The sequence below is a fragment of the Prionailurus bengalensis genome, unplaced genomic scaffold (assembly GCF_016509475.1).
Source record: "Prionailurus bengalensis isolate Pbe53 unplaced genomic scaffold, Fcat_Pben_1.1_paternal_pri Un_scaffold_65, whole genome shotgun sequence".
NCBI classification, from domain to species: domain Eukaryota; kingdom Metazoa; phylum Chordata; class Mammalia; order Carnivora; family Felidae; genus Prionailurus; species Prionailurus bengalensis.
In genome coordinates this window covers 28341-45642 of record NW_025091165.1, presented here as the reverse complement: position 1 = coordinate 45642, position 17302 = coordinate 28341, and the positions used below count along the sequence as shown (strand labels likewise).

The window sequence follows — 17302 nt, the reverse complement described above, 5'->3', positions numbered from 1 at the left end:
TTTGGTAGATGTTATTATAGTTCAAATCCATTTCTCTGATTTCTTTAATAGATTTTTTTTCCAGAAATGTTCATTTTTTACTTGAATTGTGTGTTCTACCTCTATACTGTCACTGTTGGTCTCTCCTTTCCATTCAAAGAATCCCTCTTAATATTTCTTGCAGGACTGGTTTAGTGGTACAAACTCCTTTAGTTTTTGTTTGGGAAAGTCTGTGTCTCCTTCATCCTGAAAGATAGCCTTGCTGAATAGAGTATTCTTGGCCGCTGATTTTTCCATTCAGCACTTTGAATATGTGATGTCACTCACTTCTGGCTTGCCAAGTTTCTGTTCAGAAATATGTAGCTAGCCTCATGGGTCTTCCCTTGTAAGTTAAGGACTGTTTTGCTGCTTTTACGAGTTTTTCTTTATTCTCACCCTAATTTGTAAGTTTGTTTACAGTAGGTTTGTGTGTTGGCCTGATTTTGACGGGAGTTCTCTAGTCTCCTGGATGTGGATGTTTGTGTCCCTCCCCCAATGAGGGAAGTTTTCAGCTATTGTTTCCTCAAATACATTTTCTTCCCCCTTTTCTCTTCCTTCTGGACTCCTACAATACGAATACTATTATCTTTCTTGTAGTTACTGAGTTCCCTTAGTGTCATCTCACGTTGCAGAATTCTGTTCTCTCTCTTTGGTTCAATGTGATCAGTCTTCGAGGTCACTAGTTTGTTCGCCTGCTTCTTCCATCCCTCTGTTCATTCCAGCAAGCATGTTTCTCCTTTATTGTGTCCTCAGTGTCTACTGTGTTATTTCTTATCTCTATGTCAGGGGTCTCACTCTTCTACTCATTTCACAACTCCAATGAGTATCCTTGTGATAATTCCTTTAAATTCTGTATCAGGTACGTTACTTATATCTCTTTGGCTTAGATCTCTGGCTGTGGCTTTGACTAGGTCTTTCATTGTGGATACACATCTCTGTGTGTCCATTTTGTCTGTCTCTCTGGCCCTATTTCTCTGTGTTAAGAAAGTCAGCTGTGCCTTCTGATCTTGAAATTAATGCCTTTATGAAAAAGAGGTCCTGGAGTCCTCAGCAGTGCACGTCTCCATTTATAGGCCCTGGACCTTCAGGAGGATATCGTATGGGTATTGCTCTCTCCCTGCTGTTGTGTCTGGGTTACTTTTCCTTTCAGTGCATGCAAGGGTCTGCACTGATTGCGTGTCTGTTGTGGGCTCTGCTTGCTCTCAGTGATGTCAGTGGGACCCAGGCAGGCCAGCTGAGTCAAGAATCAGCATGAATACATGTGTCTCCTGTGGCCTAAGCATTGTGTGAAATGCCATGTTTACGTTGCGTCTCTACACAGGCAGGGACCTGGCTATCACTCATCCTTCTGGATCACCCGGTGCTGGGTCGGCTGACCTCCAAAGCACCAGGATGTAAACTCAAGGGAATTCAGCCCCTCTGGGTTTTAATACCAAATGTTATGGAGGTTAGTCTTCCCTGTGTCAGCTCCCCCGTGTGAGGGCTCACTTTCTCTGCTCCTTCTGCAGGCAGCCAGCCTCCAACTTTCTGACCTTCCTGCTGCAGCTTCTATTTAGGTGTGGAGTTTGTTGTGCCAGTCTTGGATCCCTCGCTGGTTCATGGACTTGGATGTGGATGTTATGCAGTTGAAAACATGGGACAGCGTGAGCTCAGGGTCTGCTTAGTCTGCTATTATTAATTTTTTAAGTGTATTATTTTGGATTTTTGAGACATGGGAGACAGACTCATCTCATCCATGCACTTCAGGATTAGAAAGGAACGTTCCCACATTTGCTTCTAGTATTTTGTGCTTTGAAACTCTCTTTAATGAGGTATAATGTACATATAACAAAGAGCCTCAAATTAAAGGGTATAATTTGATGAGACTTGTTCTCATGGATACAGCACCATGAAGTCATATGGTTGCTCTCTAAACCTTAATCATGATCCCTTTGTGTCTAGCGCTAATGTTGCTTTTGGAGTAAGGACTTTTTTATTTTTTTTTACGTTTTCAGATATCGGCCAGGTGTCTGAAGATCTGCACTAGGGTACCTACCTCCTTTTCAGATAGACTGTATTCCCGTAAGTATTGCTGTCGATCTACCTTTGGACTTGATCCTGCGTTGTATCTTTCAGTGTGTGCACTTAATTTTGTTGGAGTACTTTAATGCTGAGGGATGCATAATTGGATTGATTTTCACTAAATGCTACGAGCTGCAGTTCCAATCATGACAGAAAGCACGTGCTTCCTGTGTTAGGTACTCAAGAGCAAGGCAGATACCCTGGGCACTTGAGCTGAGTATGTCACTGGGTGTTTTGCCAGCCCTCTTCCCTTCCCTGCGAGACAAGGGTCTCGTTTCGGTCACACAGAAATGTAGGTGAAGTCAGCAGAGAAGGGTCCCTTCTCTTCTCTTTGTCTCTCAGACTCCCTGTCACTACCTTCTGCCTGTCCCTTTCCCTGACTCAATCCCCCCGGCCCACTGCTCCACTCCAGCGATGATCAGGGTGTCCTCCAGCTGCTGTCCTTGTGCTCTGGCCATCGCTCAGTGAGGAAACTGCAGGATGATTATGTAGTCCATGGGTCTGATCAAGAAATCTCTGCTCCTCAGAGTCCTCCTACACTTGGTACTGTCTGTGGAGACCTGGCATCCTGGGCATGGGTCTGACCCTCACTCCTCTACCACAGTCACTGCTGGTCCTCACCCTTCTCCACCATTATACCTGTCTGACCCCAAGGCACCATGGAGTCAGGGAATATTTCCAACATAATTGAGCATAAGCACCCCATCAATCTAGATATAGGTAGTTCCCATCACCCGGGAGACTCCCTCAGGTTCCCCTGCACAAAGGGTGATCTTGCTTCTATCCTCCCTCACCACCATTTCTGGCACTTTGTTACCTGTGTGTACAGGAACCCCACTGTGTGCACTCAATGGGGAGCGAGAGTAGATGGCCTTGAAGCAGACGCTGACACAGAGACAAAACGATGAAAGGTAGATTAGGAGACAGTAGGAAGGACAAAGTGCAGGGGACAGGATGGGCAGGGAAAGCATTCAGGTAGATCTGACACCTTCTTAAAATGTATATACAAACACGATTGTCTGTCACCGTGCATAGTCCTCTTCAAATTTCAAAAGAGTTGTCCTACAAGGCAAAGAGATTTTTGGTTTATTTCCCTCTGATCTTATGTTTTCCTACATGCATTCTGTCTTCTGTAGTTTATCTGTGGCCTCAGATGAACATTTTAGTGTGTGGCTGCATCTGTGAGATGATGTGTAATAGAAAATGATTGTCTTCAGATCTAGGTCTCTGAATGTACACATTCTCATAATTATCTTTTCTTTCATGGTGTGGCACGGCCCGAATTCTAATAGAAAAACGAGGGACATTGTCTTCTTTTTTAAAACAGTGATTCCCACTGCCTGGGCTGAGTTGTTAACAGTCTTAGTTTAATGAACTCCCGTGACCATCTTTTTTGGAGGATCATTGTGTGGAGAGATCTTCATGGAAACTGTGAGAAGCGTGAGGGGACCCTTCCCAGAGATTTTGCAGACGCCTTATGCACTGAATGTCTTCTTTTTCTCTTGTTCTTAGAAACAAATATTACCCCTGTTTTCACAGATAACACAGCTGTCCTAATATTGTGAGAGAAGTTTGAGGAGATGCAAAGCTGTAGTCAGGGCGATGACAGGGGTCCAGCAGTGGTGTCATCTGGCCAGCCCTGAATTGTAGGATGACTCAGCTGATCTAGACCCTGTCTCCACTTTTAGTCTCTTGAGGGATATGAACTTGGGCATACAGCCTTTTCCTAAGACCAAGTTAAATACCCCATATATCCATGGCTCTTTTCCCCCCACAAATATCCAGAACCTTCAGGAAAATCCAGGGAGACGAGAATCTTTTTAGGTGATTACCTGCGTGCACTTTGCACTGACAGCGATCCCACATAGCAGTTCCGTATGGACCTCACACTCCCTGCTCAGGCTGTGGCCGGAATGACCTCCAACTGCATCTCCCTGACCCTAACACCCTCCCCTCTGCACGTCCTCAAACTCTGCTTACTGTGCTCAACTTCCCTTCTATTCCTGTATGATTCAAGGCTCCCCCGGTTTTGCCCTGGATCCTCACTGGTGTTTCCATGTTGGTGATCACAAGGTCTGCATCGTTTAATGAATGTCCCTCTGTCACACAGGACACCTGGTGCTCTAAAAGTTAGGGGCGCACCTCATTCATTACAGAACCCAACACATTGTGTCTCCAACATACGCCCCAGTACTGGTGATACATCTGCTTTTGTGTAAAAACTCCTCTTTCATTTGACAAGAGAAACGTATAGCTCACTGTATTACAGGGACATGCCACTGCCCATTGTATGTATGGCCTGAGAAACTTGAGATATGCTACAGTGTCCTCAGGCAGTTTGTAGCTGGATTGCCAAGACTCACAACCGTCTCTACATCATTCCCACAAAGTCAATCATGAAGAAGATGAATATACTTTACCAGCCACTCAGCCAGTTCAGGTCATCTTAACAAATAGAGTTGGTGGAGGAGCTGGTAGAGGAGGGGGAGTTGGCCCATAGCCCATGACTGGTGGTGAAGGGTGGTCCACGGGGTTCAGCCTGCAAGGCGATCCTGGGAAAGGACCAGGACTCTTGCATACAAAATAGCCTGGGGAAAAGAAATGAGAGGTATGTTCATAGGACAGAACAGAGCACCAACACCAGCAAAAAGCGGAAACCCAAAGCAGCAGTGCTCATATCCTACTAGCTTCCCCACCACCAGGTTCCAAGAGGGCAACATCAGCACCAAAATCTCTACCCATACTTTGGGTTCCACTTACAGCTTTGGGGTGGGGAATACTAGTGTCCCCACGTGTCTGGAAACGTAGAAACAGCACGGGCCCTTTTTCTACAAGATTTTTTAAAAAGTAGCATATTCCAGATAGGAAGACATCTGTGTCCAGGATCACTCTCCCCCCTTCATCCCCCTCACCACAAGGGCTGTTTATTGGGTATATGAAGAACTACAGAATGAGAAGGAATGACAATACCAGTGTCCACACATGGAATCATAGTCCTCGTGGCTCAAAGCTCTGCCTCTAAGCCCCTGCCTGTGCCCAATCTACTTCTGTCCCGACAATGGGGTCTTCTCCTCTCTGGAAGTGCTATCCATGGGCCCAGAGACACATGGGGAGATGGGGATTCTGAGGACCTGCAGAGGACCTGGGAAAGTGGGCTCTTAGAGAAACAGGTAACCTATACATGTTAGTTGGGTTCAACTAATTTATTTTACTTCAGAGGTACTTCTCAGCTTAAGTGCAGTACACTTTGCAGGGGAATTGTGTTCTCTGGAAAAATGAGCTGAAATTCTAAAAGACAAAATTGACACAAATGCACTTTGATGTCTGGTGTAAGTTTCCATGTTTTAGCTGTACCTGTGACACAGGACACGAGAGAACGTGCTCATGTGAACACAAGTGAAGGACACCGTGGGCACTTGCCACACAGGTACTTTTGGATTTTTTCTCTTCACAACTTAAGTTCCAGTGCATGTTTTCCATGACAAATATGCCACCTCTTATAGTTCAGATATTTGTGCCCAGGACACACCTGAAGGGACTCTGGACAGCATGTTTACCAAAATGCTGATGGGTATGAAATTTACTTTGTCTAAGACCATTGTAAAGGACACATACAAAAATATGAGTTGGAGTGAAGTCAGTTCGCATTTTCAAATTGTAACGATACCCACAGATTTTTCTGAGCACGTTAAAATCCTCAATAGAAGGAAACAGGAGAGGAAGACACAGCAAGAGCAATGATTCCACATTGAGGAGATCCACAAAGAATGAGGCAAGGTAGGAGACTTCCAAGTGGAGTGTGGTGTCATCCTCCTTGATTTATTCCAGGAACACATTAGAAAAGCTCTATGGCCCCCACCTTTAGGCATGCTTAGCTGCTCAAGTTACCACAAAAAGATGCCAGCTGGGAAACAGGGAAGCCCGTAGACTCGGCAGTAAATGTTTTGCATTTGGGGGGAAAAAAAAACAGCAGACAGACCATACGACACACAAACCAGAGACAATGGCAGGAGAGTGTCCTGTACAGAAAGATGTGGCAGTCCGTAAAGACTTAGAACTGAAAATGGCCACAGCATTTACTTTGTGCTTCTCGGCAGTTTTGGCAGAGCCAGTGTCGATGTCACTCTTGGTTGTGATACCTACTTCTGGATCTTCAAAAAGCCCCAGAAGGGATGCAGGTTTATTCTGATTTGAGTAGACTGTTGGGAGGTCAAAAACAAAACAAAAAACCCTCCCCTCATACTTCCGACAACTTAAAGTCTTTGTCCCAGTGAGATCCCAAATTACATGCACAGGGTGTCCCACATGCCTCTGGTGATACCCAAAAAGAACTTGAAGAACCATCCCTTATAACTTGATGAAGACTCCTAAAAGCCCTGACTCAGATGTATTCATCACTCATCGAACAACTATGGATGGCTGGGGGCACAACTAAATGGACATACATTCCGTTGTGCCTCATGCCTCACAGATCGCAGCACGTGGACTGTGTACAGGGCATTTCTGCTGAAGCGCTATGTCTGATTTTCTGCATACGGCCCCATTCCTTCTCTATAAGAGACGCCTGTACCAACCCGTGGTGGGGGAAAAGACGAAGATGGGATCCTGAGCAACTTGAGGATTATGGTAATGGCAGCAGACACATTCCCCTTGCATCACAATGGTCTGTGGTACCGCCTCTGCACCTTGGCCCAGGACCTAACAGCAACAAAATAAGGTGAGTGTGTTTTACAAGTCAACTCCTAGTGCTCAGATCATCTTACCAAGTGTTGCAGGTGGAGGGGTTCCGGGTGGCCTCAGGGCCACTAAGGTTCAGGAGGTGGACGTGCCTAATAGTCCACGGGGGTGGGGCGTCTCCAGGGTAGGGCATGCAGAATCGTCCAGTTAACGGAGGAGGTCCCCAGGATCCAGACTGCCCTGCAGAACAGAAGTGACAGCTACATCCATATGCCAGACAAGAGAACCAATACCAAAAGCAGCTGTAACCCAGAGAAGAGTGTGTCAGCACCTGCCACCTTCTCTGCCACCAGGATCCAAGAGAGTAGCATCAGTACCTGAAAACTCTGTCCCTGCCACTGGATAGCACCTACAGCTTGGGGTAGTAGATGCAAGAGGTTAACCTACTGCCACCACACATCACTGCCCACGTCTGTGGAAGAAAATGGCAACGGTCCTGTCCTAACGGGTTCACAGAAGTAATTACAGATTAATGAAGTAGCATTCTCCAGACAGGCAGCCATCGATGTCCAGGTTCACCCTGCATCCCTCCTCTACGCCAACTCCAGATGCTCTGCTTTTGCTATATTAAGAACCCAAAAAAATGAGTGGGAATAAATGGCTCATATTCTGCTCATGGAATCACAGCTACTCCTGGCAACATATTCTGCAGCCGGACCCTCACTGTGCCTCCTCTGCTCCTCTCCCTGAGAAAGGAGTCTGCCCTCTTGAAGTGTTGTCAAAGGCCTCGGAGACCTCTGGGCAGTGGAGGATGCCTGGAATCTTGCAGGGGAAGGAGAGTCTTCTGTGAAGAACGAGTTACTTGTGGTGAATGTCTACAAAGCTCAAATGTGTTCATCTTAATTCATAGGGAATTCTGACTTTAAGCATACTACAAGACACAGAGTCATTATGTGCAATGGAAAAAGGGAGAAATTCACATAACAGATTTCATGCAAGTGTTTTGGTATAAAACTGGTATGTGTCATGAGACTATATCAGCTCTAACAGTGACTGGGGACACAACCAGAAACTGCTCCCAGAAACACAATTGAAGGACACAGTGTTCAACTTGTTTTTACCTAAGGTATAGCTGGAGGATTCCAGACAAGTCATTTACCGACAAAGACGGTAAGGTGATGAGTGATGATACTGGCTTTCTCTATGACCACTCTAAATGGCACAGGGCACATAATAGAAAGTTGGAGTCATGATGTCGTTTCTAACAGGTTCATCTCCTAGTCAGAATCAAGAAAGGAAGACACAGCAGCCACACTGTTCCCACAGAGGTGAGGTCTGGAAGGGATCACCCAGGCCGGGAGACATCTGTTTGGAGTGTGCAGTCATCCTCCTCTCATTATTTCCTGAAACTCACGGAAAAACCTTAAGGTACTCAGTCTCTAAGCGCTTTTGGCTTCTAAACTTACCACAGAAAGCTGGCAGACTAAAAATTGAGAAGCAACAAACAGACATATCACACAACACGCAAAACGAGACAAGGCCGGGAGAGCATACTGTACATAAAGATGAGGGTTTCCCAAAAGAGTTACAACTGAGAATGGCCCCGGCATTTACCTTACCCTTGTCTGCATTCTTGGTACAGTCAGAGCCGCTGTAACCCACAGAGGTTTCAGCAGTTTCTCGATTTACTAAAGACCCTAGAAGGGACAGAGGTTTATTCTGCTTTTAGAGGACTGTGCGGAATGAAAACAATCCCTCAACTCATTCCTCAAATATCTTAAACTTTTCCCTACAGTCAGGTCCCTCAGCAGAGGCAGAGGGTATCCCAAATGCCTCAGGTGACCCCCAAGGTTAAGGGGGAGAACCGTCCCCTCACCTTGATAAAGACCTCACGGTGCCCTAGTTCATGTTGTTTCATCATTAATCACATAACTGTGGACAGGTCAGGCGCAAATAGAAATTTAGAATTCACCAGTAAAACAGTTTTCTCAGTATACATCATGGGAAATCACGATTTCATTGCAGATCAGGAATTAGTCTGAGGATGCTTGAATTCAGCATCCGACTCTTAATTTTGGCTCAGGTCACGATCTCACAACTTGTGAATTCAAGATCAGCGTTGGGTTCCTCACTGACCGTGTGATGCCTGCTTGGCATTCTGTCTATGCGTCTCTCAAAATAAATAAACTTAACAAAAAAGAATAACATTGAGAACACTGGCTTGGTGTATAGCCTCAATGAGTCCTCAAGAAGGGTGCATTTCTTCAGGCAAATTGTTCAATCTCCCAGCTTATCTACAAGCTGCCTTCCACATGAGAGCAGTTAGTATATAAGGAAAGACTAATTTGACACTATTGAGAAAAGGAAAACTGTCAGAAGTTAGCAGTGAAGCTGCAGAGTTGCACTGATACCATCAGAGGACTAAGCTAAGCTTTATGGAACTTGAGTGGACGGATGTAGGGCTACAGTTCCCAAAACAAACCAAAAGAAAGACTTTTCAAACTAGTGAATAAATGACCTTCTCCTCAAATAAACTAAAGTCTTCACATTGTATCCGGGTGGGAAGAAAGTTTCCAGGCTCTTCAGACAGGGGGATGCTAGAGGAGGTGGGAGGGTCACCGTCAGAGGAGGGGCATGAGCTCCACCAGTCACAGGGACAAGTGCCTCACTGTCTGTGGCACCAGAGGACAACACCCTTCTGTCACCCCTTCAGACCACCTGCCGTCCTTAGTGCGTGTGATTCTTTCCAGACCACACGATGGTCACACACAGGAACAGGCTGCCTCTTTGGTTCCATCCCGTCCAGTCTTGGATACAGAAAAATAATGGACTTCTATAAGAGTTGCAACACCACGTCGTCTACTAGACAAGTAAGAGTGCAGGCGTCATCCCTGGAAACACCCATAAAAACGCAAGTCAAATGACCACACCTGTATTTCAAGTAAGCGACCTCCCTGCTCTGCTCCGCCATCTCCCTGTCCCAGATCTGAGTCTTGATCTGGGGGAGAAAAAACACATCCACCTTCAGTCGGAAGGTGGTGCCAGACTGTGCACCAAAGAAAGAGGAGGAAACAAGAAAACACTTACCAGGTTGTCCTGAGCATTCTTCTCATGAACTGCAAGCGGAAAAAGCCAACAATGAAAAGCCTGTGGTGAGGGATTCCAAGGGCCACTACACTCACCTGCGTGAGGTGCTAAGGGTTCAGTATGTCAGGCAGAACTCAGGTTACCTGGTATCTAAAGGTGAGCTCTGCCTGCTGCAGCTGTTCCCGTGTTTGTTCAATTTGTGGCCTGTGAGTTACAATTGCTCTTGTCAGATAAGGCCCAATATTGGGTATGATTTTAAATAAGCTGCCCACGATCCCAACAACCTCATATCTGTCCCCTGATACAATTTATTCTTACACATGAAACACTTTGCCCGTGATTATCAATGTACAGTAGGATCAAAGCTATTGTTACATCCTTTCCTTACTCATTATCCCATGCCTGTAGGGTTCAGAGTTCATGGAATTCCTTCCCATTTTCAATCTTTCTCTAATTCATCATGTGACAAGTGTCTTTTATCATAAAGATCTATTCTTTTATAACTTTTATCCTCACCATGTTTCCCAGGGTTGCAAAGACAAGGGCCATGAAATGGCACTACCACGTTGATGGGTATGATTCATTGTACGACACACTGCTTTCCTACAGATGATGACACTTGACACCACCCCCGAGGAATGTTAGCATGGACAAAGTTTCCACACAGTCTGCTCACTACTTGAGATCTTCAAATGTTTAGAACCTTAATTATTTTATTCCTTCTAAAACGTACCTTTTTTATCTGTTAATACTCTATGCATATGTTGACTTCAAACTTTTCAAAAAGATTAAAAACCAAAAAATAACAGCCGTTTCATGAGCTCCTGGTAATTACTAGCTGAACTCACTTGTACTTGTTTATTTCTTCTGTAGCTATTTTTTTCCTAATGTTTATTTATTTTTGAGACAGACAGAGAGTGAGCACATGCATGAGTGGGGGAGGGACAGAGAGTGATGTAACAGAATCTGAAACAGGCTCCAGGCTCTGACCTGTCAGCACAGAGCCTGACACGGGGCTCGAACTCCCGGACTGTGAAATTGTGACCTGAGCTGAAGTTGGATGCTTAAATGATGGAGCCACCCAGGCGCCCCTTCTGTAGCTATTTTCAAATTTTACCTGCAGCTGCTAGCTGATTCTTCTTTGCCGCCAGTTCACAGTGTCATTTTCAGCTTCCTAAGATGGGAAAGATACATACACAGTCAGGAACAAGGTCCAGAGGTTCTCCCTTTTTACCTCCCAGCACTCTTGAAGGCCTATGCAAATATCCCTTCCCCCACTTCTCCCATAAATGCACAGACTGACAACCGAATCAGAGAAATTAAGTGAACACTCCATTTAAGTTCAAGAAAATTCAACTTCTGTCTGCTGCCACGTCTCTACTATTGGAACTGTCTTTCTAGTTCTCGTTTCCTCTCCTTTATCATAAAGTCATCAAATAACATTGTACTTTGTGCCTTCCCAGAGTTGGTCTTTTGTTTGATATGGCAAAGACCCATTTCATCAGTGAGTGAAAAACCGTATCTGACCAACTGTACCCATTGGTATGAATCAAGGGATCATCACTAGTCTTACACCTCCATGGGGAGCCCTGATTCTCAGTCCAAAAGTTGTACCATGACACAGGCAATCACCTGAAAGACGACCTTCCAGAATATGGTTTCACTAACATTGCAGCTCACTCCCAGACATTGCTAGCGTTCAGGACTGCAACCCCTGCCTCCATCTTCAAAAGGCCATTCTTAGAACAACCTCATCTCCTGACGTACAACCTGATATGAACTGTCAAACAGTCTGGGTTTACTTCCAGGAAAGAGATTTCAGGTGGAAAACTCTCAACTTCATGGAGCCAAATCTACTTTAACAAGACTCATTCCATTGATAGTGAAGGCAGCAGAAGGCAATGCTTGGCAAGGCTGGGTTGTTGTGTTGCCCTCAGACCATTTTCTTTGTGGTGTTGACTGAGATGGTTTCAACTTGACACTTGATGTCCTCAAGAATCATACGCAAAATTGAAAATCTCTTAGCAAATGACACAAAAGCACTAGACAGAGAAAGGCACATGCATTTCCTTCTGGTCTCTCAGGCAGTCCTTGGGCAAATGCTTGCTGGCGTGGTTGTAATGTAGTGGCTCTGTTGTAAGGGGTTGAAGATAGAGAGGTGGTCAGGTTGCTGTACCCACTCACAGAAAGAGCTTACGAGTTAACAAAAACAAGATGCCAGTGAGAGCAAGCCCTAACCTCAGCTGTGGGAAGGACGAACATAAAGGTGAGTCTCCAGGGAAGAGAAGTCTTCACTTTCCAACACGAGTGAGGGACTCTAAAGTCCCCCATCTCCTCCTGAGAACAAAAGGAAATACTGTACAAAGGAGGAAACATGGGACTGAATGCACCAAGTATCTGACAACCCCACAAAGACACACAAGACCAAGATGGAGAAGAAGGAAGCCCAGGACAAAGCCATCCCTCAGGGGAGGCCAGCAAAGATGATCCCTAGTGAAGCTGCAGGCTTTGGCCAAGACTCAGAAAAGTTACACTTGAAAAATCAGGGGACAGGAAACAACTTGACGTTCTTAGGGATTGGGCCTGCAGTGAGCAATCTCACTGGCATAATGGATGCTGGTACCCCTACCCACTTTCCAGAAAGCAACTTCAATTGTTTCTGCAGCAAGAGAATTCATTTTTTTCCCCACACATTTTTGACCCATGTCTGGTCCTGAACAAAAATGACCTAACTGCTGGGTGACAAAACAGTGTGATGCGATTGAAATCTATAGGACAGTGTAGATGGATCCAGAGTGAATCCAGGTATTAACGTTATTAATGATGGTACCTTCCCTCTGCCGCCCCCAAAAGATAACACAATGTGTGGCAAGTACTTAGGAGAAAGGAAAATGCAGGTTACGTTACAAAAAGCAAGGTAGGAAGGGAAGGTCCAAGTCTACTGAATGCATTGGGCAAAAATACTCTGGACCCAGTTCCAAAAGAAATACAATTATCTCTACTGGCTGCCCTGTTCTCCCATACAATACGGTCCTTGTGACAGTTCTCACATGAACATCTTACTTTTCTAAATTTTTTTAACGTTTATTCATTTTTTTGATAGAGACAGAGTGAGAGTTGGGTAGGGCCAGAGGAATATATAGAATCCAAAGCAAGCTCCAGGCTCTGAACTGTCAACACAGAGCCTGACATGGGGCTTGAACTTATGGACTGTGAGATCATGACCTGAGCCGAATTTGGACGCTCAACCGACTGAGCCACCCAAGCGCCCCCATCTTACTTTTTTTGTAGGCACTTTTCTTTGTTCATAGAATTCTTCCAGGTTATGTGCTTTCTCTTTCAGCTGTTTGACTTTTGCTTCCTTTGTGGCTTTCACAGACCTCAGTGCATTACACTTGTCTTCCAGGGCGTTTTTATTTTCTGGAAAAAAAAAAAGGTGTTTGCTTGATAAACATGCACATGACCTGAGTCTTGATTTTGGTGAGACACAAAAAGTGCAAGAACCATGAAGGCATGAAAGTATTCTTTCCCTTACCAATGCAAAGTCATTGCCATCATATGGGGATTTCTCCCCAACAGAAAATATAACTTCTAGTTGACAGTTATTGGACCTCAAGGCTCTTAGCTCTACATCCTCAAATTCAACATTGGCACCTTGTGGTTAAGACAGATATGAGGAAAGACTTTCACGGAAAACTGATCACACAACAATTTGTACCTCACACAGCAAGATTGTGCATTGCAATCAACAAACACTAGAGGCATGAATATAACTAGAAGACAAAGATGATGGAAATAGTTCATGTCTAACAACTCATGGCTTTCTTAGTGGTGTATGTATGTATGTATGTATGCCTGTTTATCCCCCATTCACGTTGAAAATTTACTATTCAGCATTCAGAGAGAAAGAGACTATTGAGCACCTGGGTGGCTCAGTCAGTTGAGCATCAGATTCTTGATTTTGTGTCAGGTCACGATTGTAGGATCATGAGATCCAGACCTGTGTTGGGCTCCACACTGAGAGTGAATCCTGCTTAAGATTCTCTCTCTTTCCCTCTCCCCCACTTGCATGCCCCCTCACTAAAATTAAAAAAAATCATAAAGCATAATTTAAACATATTTTTTAAAGGGAAAGGATTATACACTTTGGCTATCACCCTTTCTCTCTCAACTATATTTGGGTATTTTCTACATATCTTGGAGGGCAGAGTTGAATGATGTGATAATTACTGAGTTGTGAAAATAAAAGATAACTCCTAGTCCTTGAAATAGCAAATCTCATCTTGGCGGTCCTAGTAAAATTCCAGCTCATTGGTCAGAAAGAGTTTTGGCTCCCAGAGGCCCGCTGTCTACTGTGGTAAATGGCAGGCAAATATGCTGTGCTCACTTCACCCAATGAACAAAAACCCTCCAAAGCCAAATTACGGTAAAACTCAGCAGCCAACTCTTAACTACTTCCTGATTCTTCACATTTCTTTCTCTCTCTCTGAGTTTGCAAGGTAGCAAGTGCACTTTGAACGGTGTCATTTAAAATGTCACTAAAGTGGGTGCCTGCGAGGCTCATTCAGTTAAGCATCTGACTTCAGCTCTGGTCGTCATCTCATGGTTTGTGAGTTTGAGCCCTGTGTCGGACTCTGTGCTGACAGCTCAGAGCCTGAGGCCTGCTTTGGATTCTGTGTCTCCCTCTCTCTCTGCCCGTCTCTCTCTCTCTAAAATAAATAAACATAAATAATTTTATGTTTACTTGTACTCAACACATACAAAAAGATAGAGATCATACCGTGCACAGTTTCAGACCCCAATGCTATGAAACTCTAAATCAACCACAAGAAAAAATTTGGAAAGATAACAAATACTTGTAGACTGAAGAACATCCTATGGAACAATGAATAGTGGAATGCAAGCTGCTGCAGCCACTCTGGAAAACAGTACGGAGGCTCCTCAAAAAGCTAAAAAGAGAACTATCCTACGACACAGCAATTGCAATACAAGGCATTTATCTAAGGGATACAGGTGTGCTGTTTTGAAGGGACACATGCACCCCCATGATTATAGCACCACGATCAACAATAGCCAAAGTATGGAAAAAGCCCAAATGTCCATTGATGGGTGAATGGATAAAGAAGATGTGGTGTGTGTGTGTGTGTGTGTGTGTGTGTGTGTGTGTGATGGAGTATTACTCAGCAATCAAAAAGAATGAAATCTTGCCATTTGTAACTACATGGTTGGAACTAGAGGATATTCTGCTAAGTGAAATTAGTAGTCAGAGAAAGACAAATATCATATGACTTTACTCATAGGAGGTCTTTGAGACACAAAACAGATGAACATATAATGGAAGGGAAACAAAAATAAAAACAGGGAGGTGTACAAAAGAAGAGCACACATAAATATGGAGAACCAACATGGGGTTACTGGAGGGGTTGTGGGGGGGATGGACTAAATGGGTAAGGGGCACTAAGGAATCTACTCATGAAATAACTGTTGCACTATACGGTAACTAATTTGGATGTAAATTGTAAATAATAAAAACTAAAATTAAAAAAAAAAGAATGAATGGGTGAACCAAGAAGTTAAAGGGAAAATTAAAAAGTACATGGAAGCCAATAAAACTGATAACACCACAGTCCAAAACCTCTGGGATGCAACAAAGGTAGTCATAAGAGGAAGTTTAACAATCCAGGCCTTCCTAAAGAGGGAAGAAAAGTCTCAGATACACAACGTAAGCTTATACCTTAAAGTAATGGAAAAAAGATCATCAAATAAAATCCAAATCCAGCAGAAGACAAGAAATGATAAAGATTACAGCAAAAATCAATGCTTTCAAAACTGAAAACAAAAACAAACAACAACCCCCCCCCACACACACACAAACAGTAGAAGAGATCAATGTAACCAGAAGCTAGTTCTTTGAAATAATTAATAAAATTGATAAACCACCAGCCAGTTGGATCAAAAAGAATAAAGAAAGGACCCAAATAAATAAAATCAAGAATGAAAGAGGAGAGATCACAACAAACACAGGAGAAATACAAACAAGAATAAGAGAATATTATCAGCAATTATATACCAAATAAAATGGACAATCTGGAAGAAATGGACAAATTCCTAGAAATACACAAACTATGAAAGCTGAAAGAGGAAGAAATAGAAAATTTGAACAGACCCATAACCAGTAAAGAATTGAATTAGTAATCAAAAATCTCCAAAAAAAACAAGAGCCCAGGGCCAGATGGCTCTCCAGCGGAATTCTACCCAACATTTAAGGATGAGTTAACACCTATTCTCTTGAAGCTGTCCCAAAAATAGAAATGGAAGGAAACATCCAAACTCTTCCTATGAGTCGGCATTACCTGGATTCCAAAACTAGACAAAGATCCCACTAAAAAGTAGAAGTATAGACCAATTTTCATGATGAACATGGGTTCAAAAATCTTCCACAAGATATTAGCCAACCAGATCCAATGATACATTTAAACTTTATTCACCATGACCAAGTGGGATTTAACCTGGAATACAAGGCTGGATCGATATCCACAAAATAATGTTATTCATCACATCAATAAAAGAAGGGACAAGAACCACATGATGCACTCAATAGATGCAGAGAAAGCATTTGACAAAATACAGCATCCTTTCTTGATAAAAGGGTTCCACCAAAAAACTGTTAAATGATCCATGAATTCAGCAAAGTGGCAGAGTATAAAATTAATGCCCAGAAATTAGTTGCATTCTTATACACAAACAAAGAAGCAACAGAAAGAGAAATCACAGAATCCATCCCGTTTACAATTGCACCAAAACCCATAAAATACCTAGGAATAAATCTAACCAAAGAGGTGAAAAATCTATACACTGAAATCTATAGAAAGATTATGAAAGAAATTGAAGATGACAAACACACAAAAATGAAAAACATTCCATGCACCTGGATAGGAAGAACAACTATTGTTAAAATGTCAATAGTACCCAAAGCAATCTATATATTCAACTGAATGCCTATCGAAATAACACCAGCATTCTCCACAGAGTTACAAAACACAATCCTTCAATTTGTATGGAACCAGAAAAGACCCCGAATAGCCAAAGCAATCTTGAAAAATAAAACCTAAGTAGGAGGTATCACAATCCTGGACTTCCAGCTGTATTACAAAGCTGTAATCATCAAGACAGTACAGTACTGGCACAAGAACAGACACTCAGATCAATGGAACAGAACAGGAACACAGAATTGGACCCACAGATGTATGGCCAACTAATCTTTGACCAAAAGAAAGAAGATCCAATGGAATAAAGACAGTCTCCTCAGCAAGTGTGCTGGGAAAACTGGACAGTGATATGCAGAAGAATGAGCCTGGACCACTTTCTCACATAAAACACACTCAAAACGGATGTAAGACCTAAATGTAAGATAGGCAGCCGTCAAAATCCTCAAGGGAAAAGCAGGCAAAAACCTCTT

General features: G+C 43.5%; 2 long non-coding RNA genes across 3 annotated transcripts; both read right to left on the bottom strand.

The window, feature by feature from the left end:
- Positions 1–456: 456 nt before the first annotated feature.
- Positions 457–7720, bottom strand: LOC122478447. 2 transcript variants are annotated; one of them, XR_006296001.1, is made up of 3 exons: positions 6843–7720; positions 4500–4667; positions 457–3141 (listed from the first exon to the last, which is right to left on the bottom strand). It is a non-coding gene; the product is annotated as an uncharacterized LOC122478447 (long non-coding RNA). The 2 variants fall into 2 exon arrangements; XR_006296002.1 differs by lacking the exon at positions 6843–7720 and adding an exon at positions 6059–6398.
- A 1987-nt stretch (positions 7721–9707) lies between these two features.
- On the bottom strand, positions 9708–11325 carry LOC122478448. Its single transcript, XR_006296003.1, has 3 exons — positions 10961–11325; positions 9987–10047; positions 9708–9872 (listed from the first exon to the last, which is right to left on the bottom strand). It is a non-coding gene; the product is annotated as an uncharacterized LOC122478448 (long non-coding RNA).
- Positions 11326–17302: the final 5977 nt, after the last annotated feature.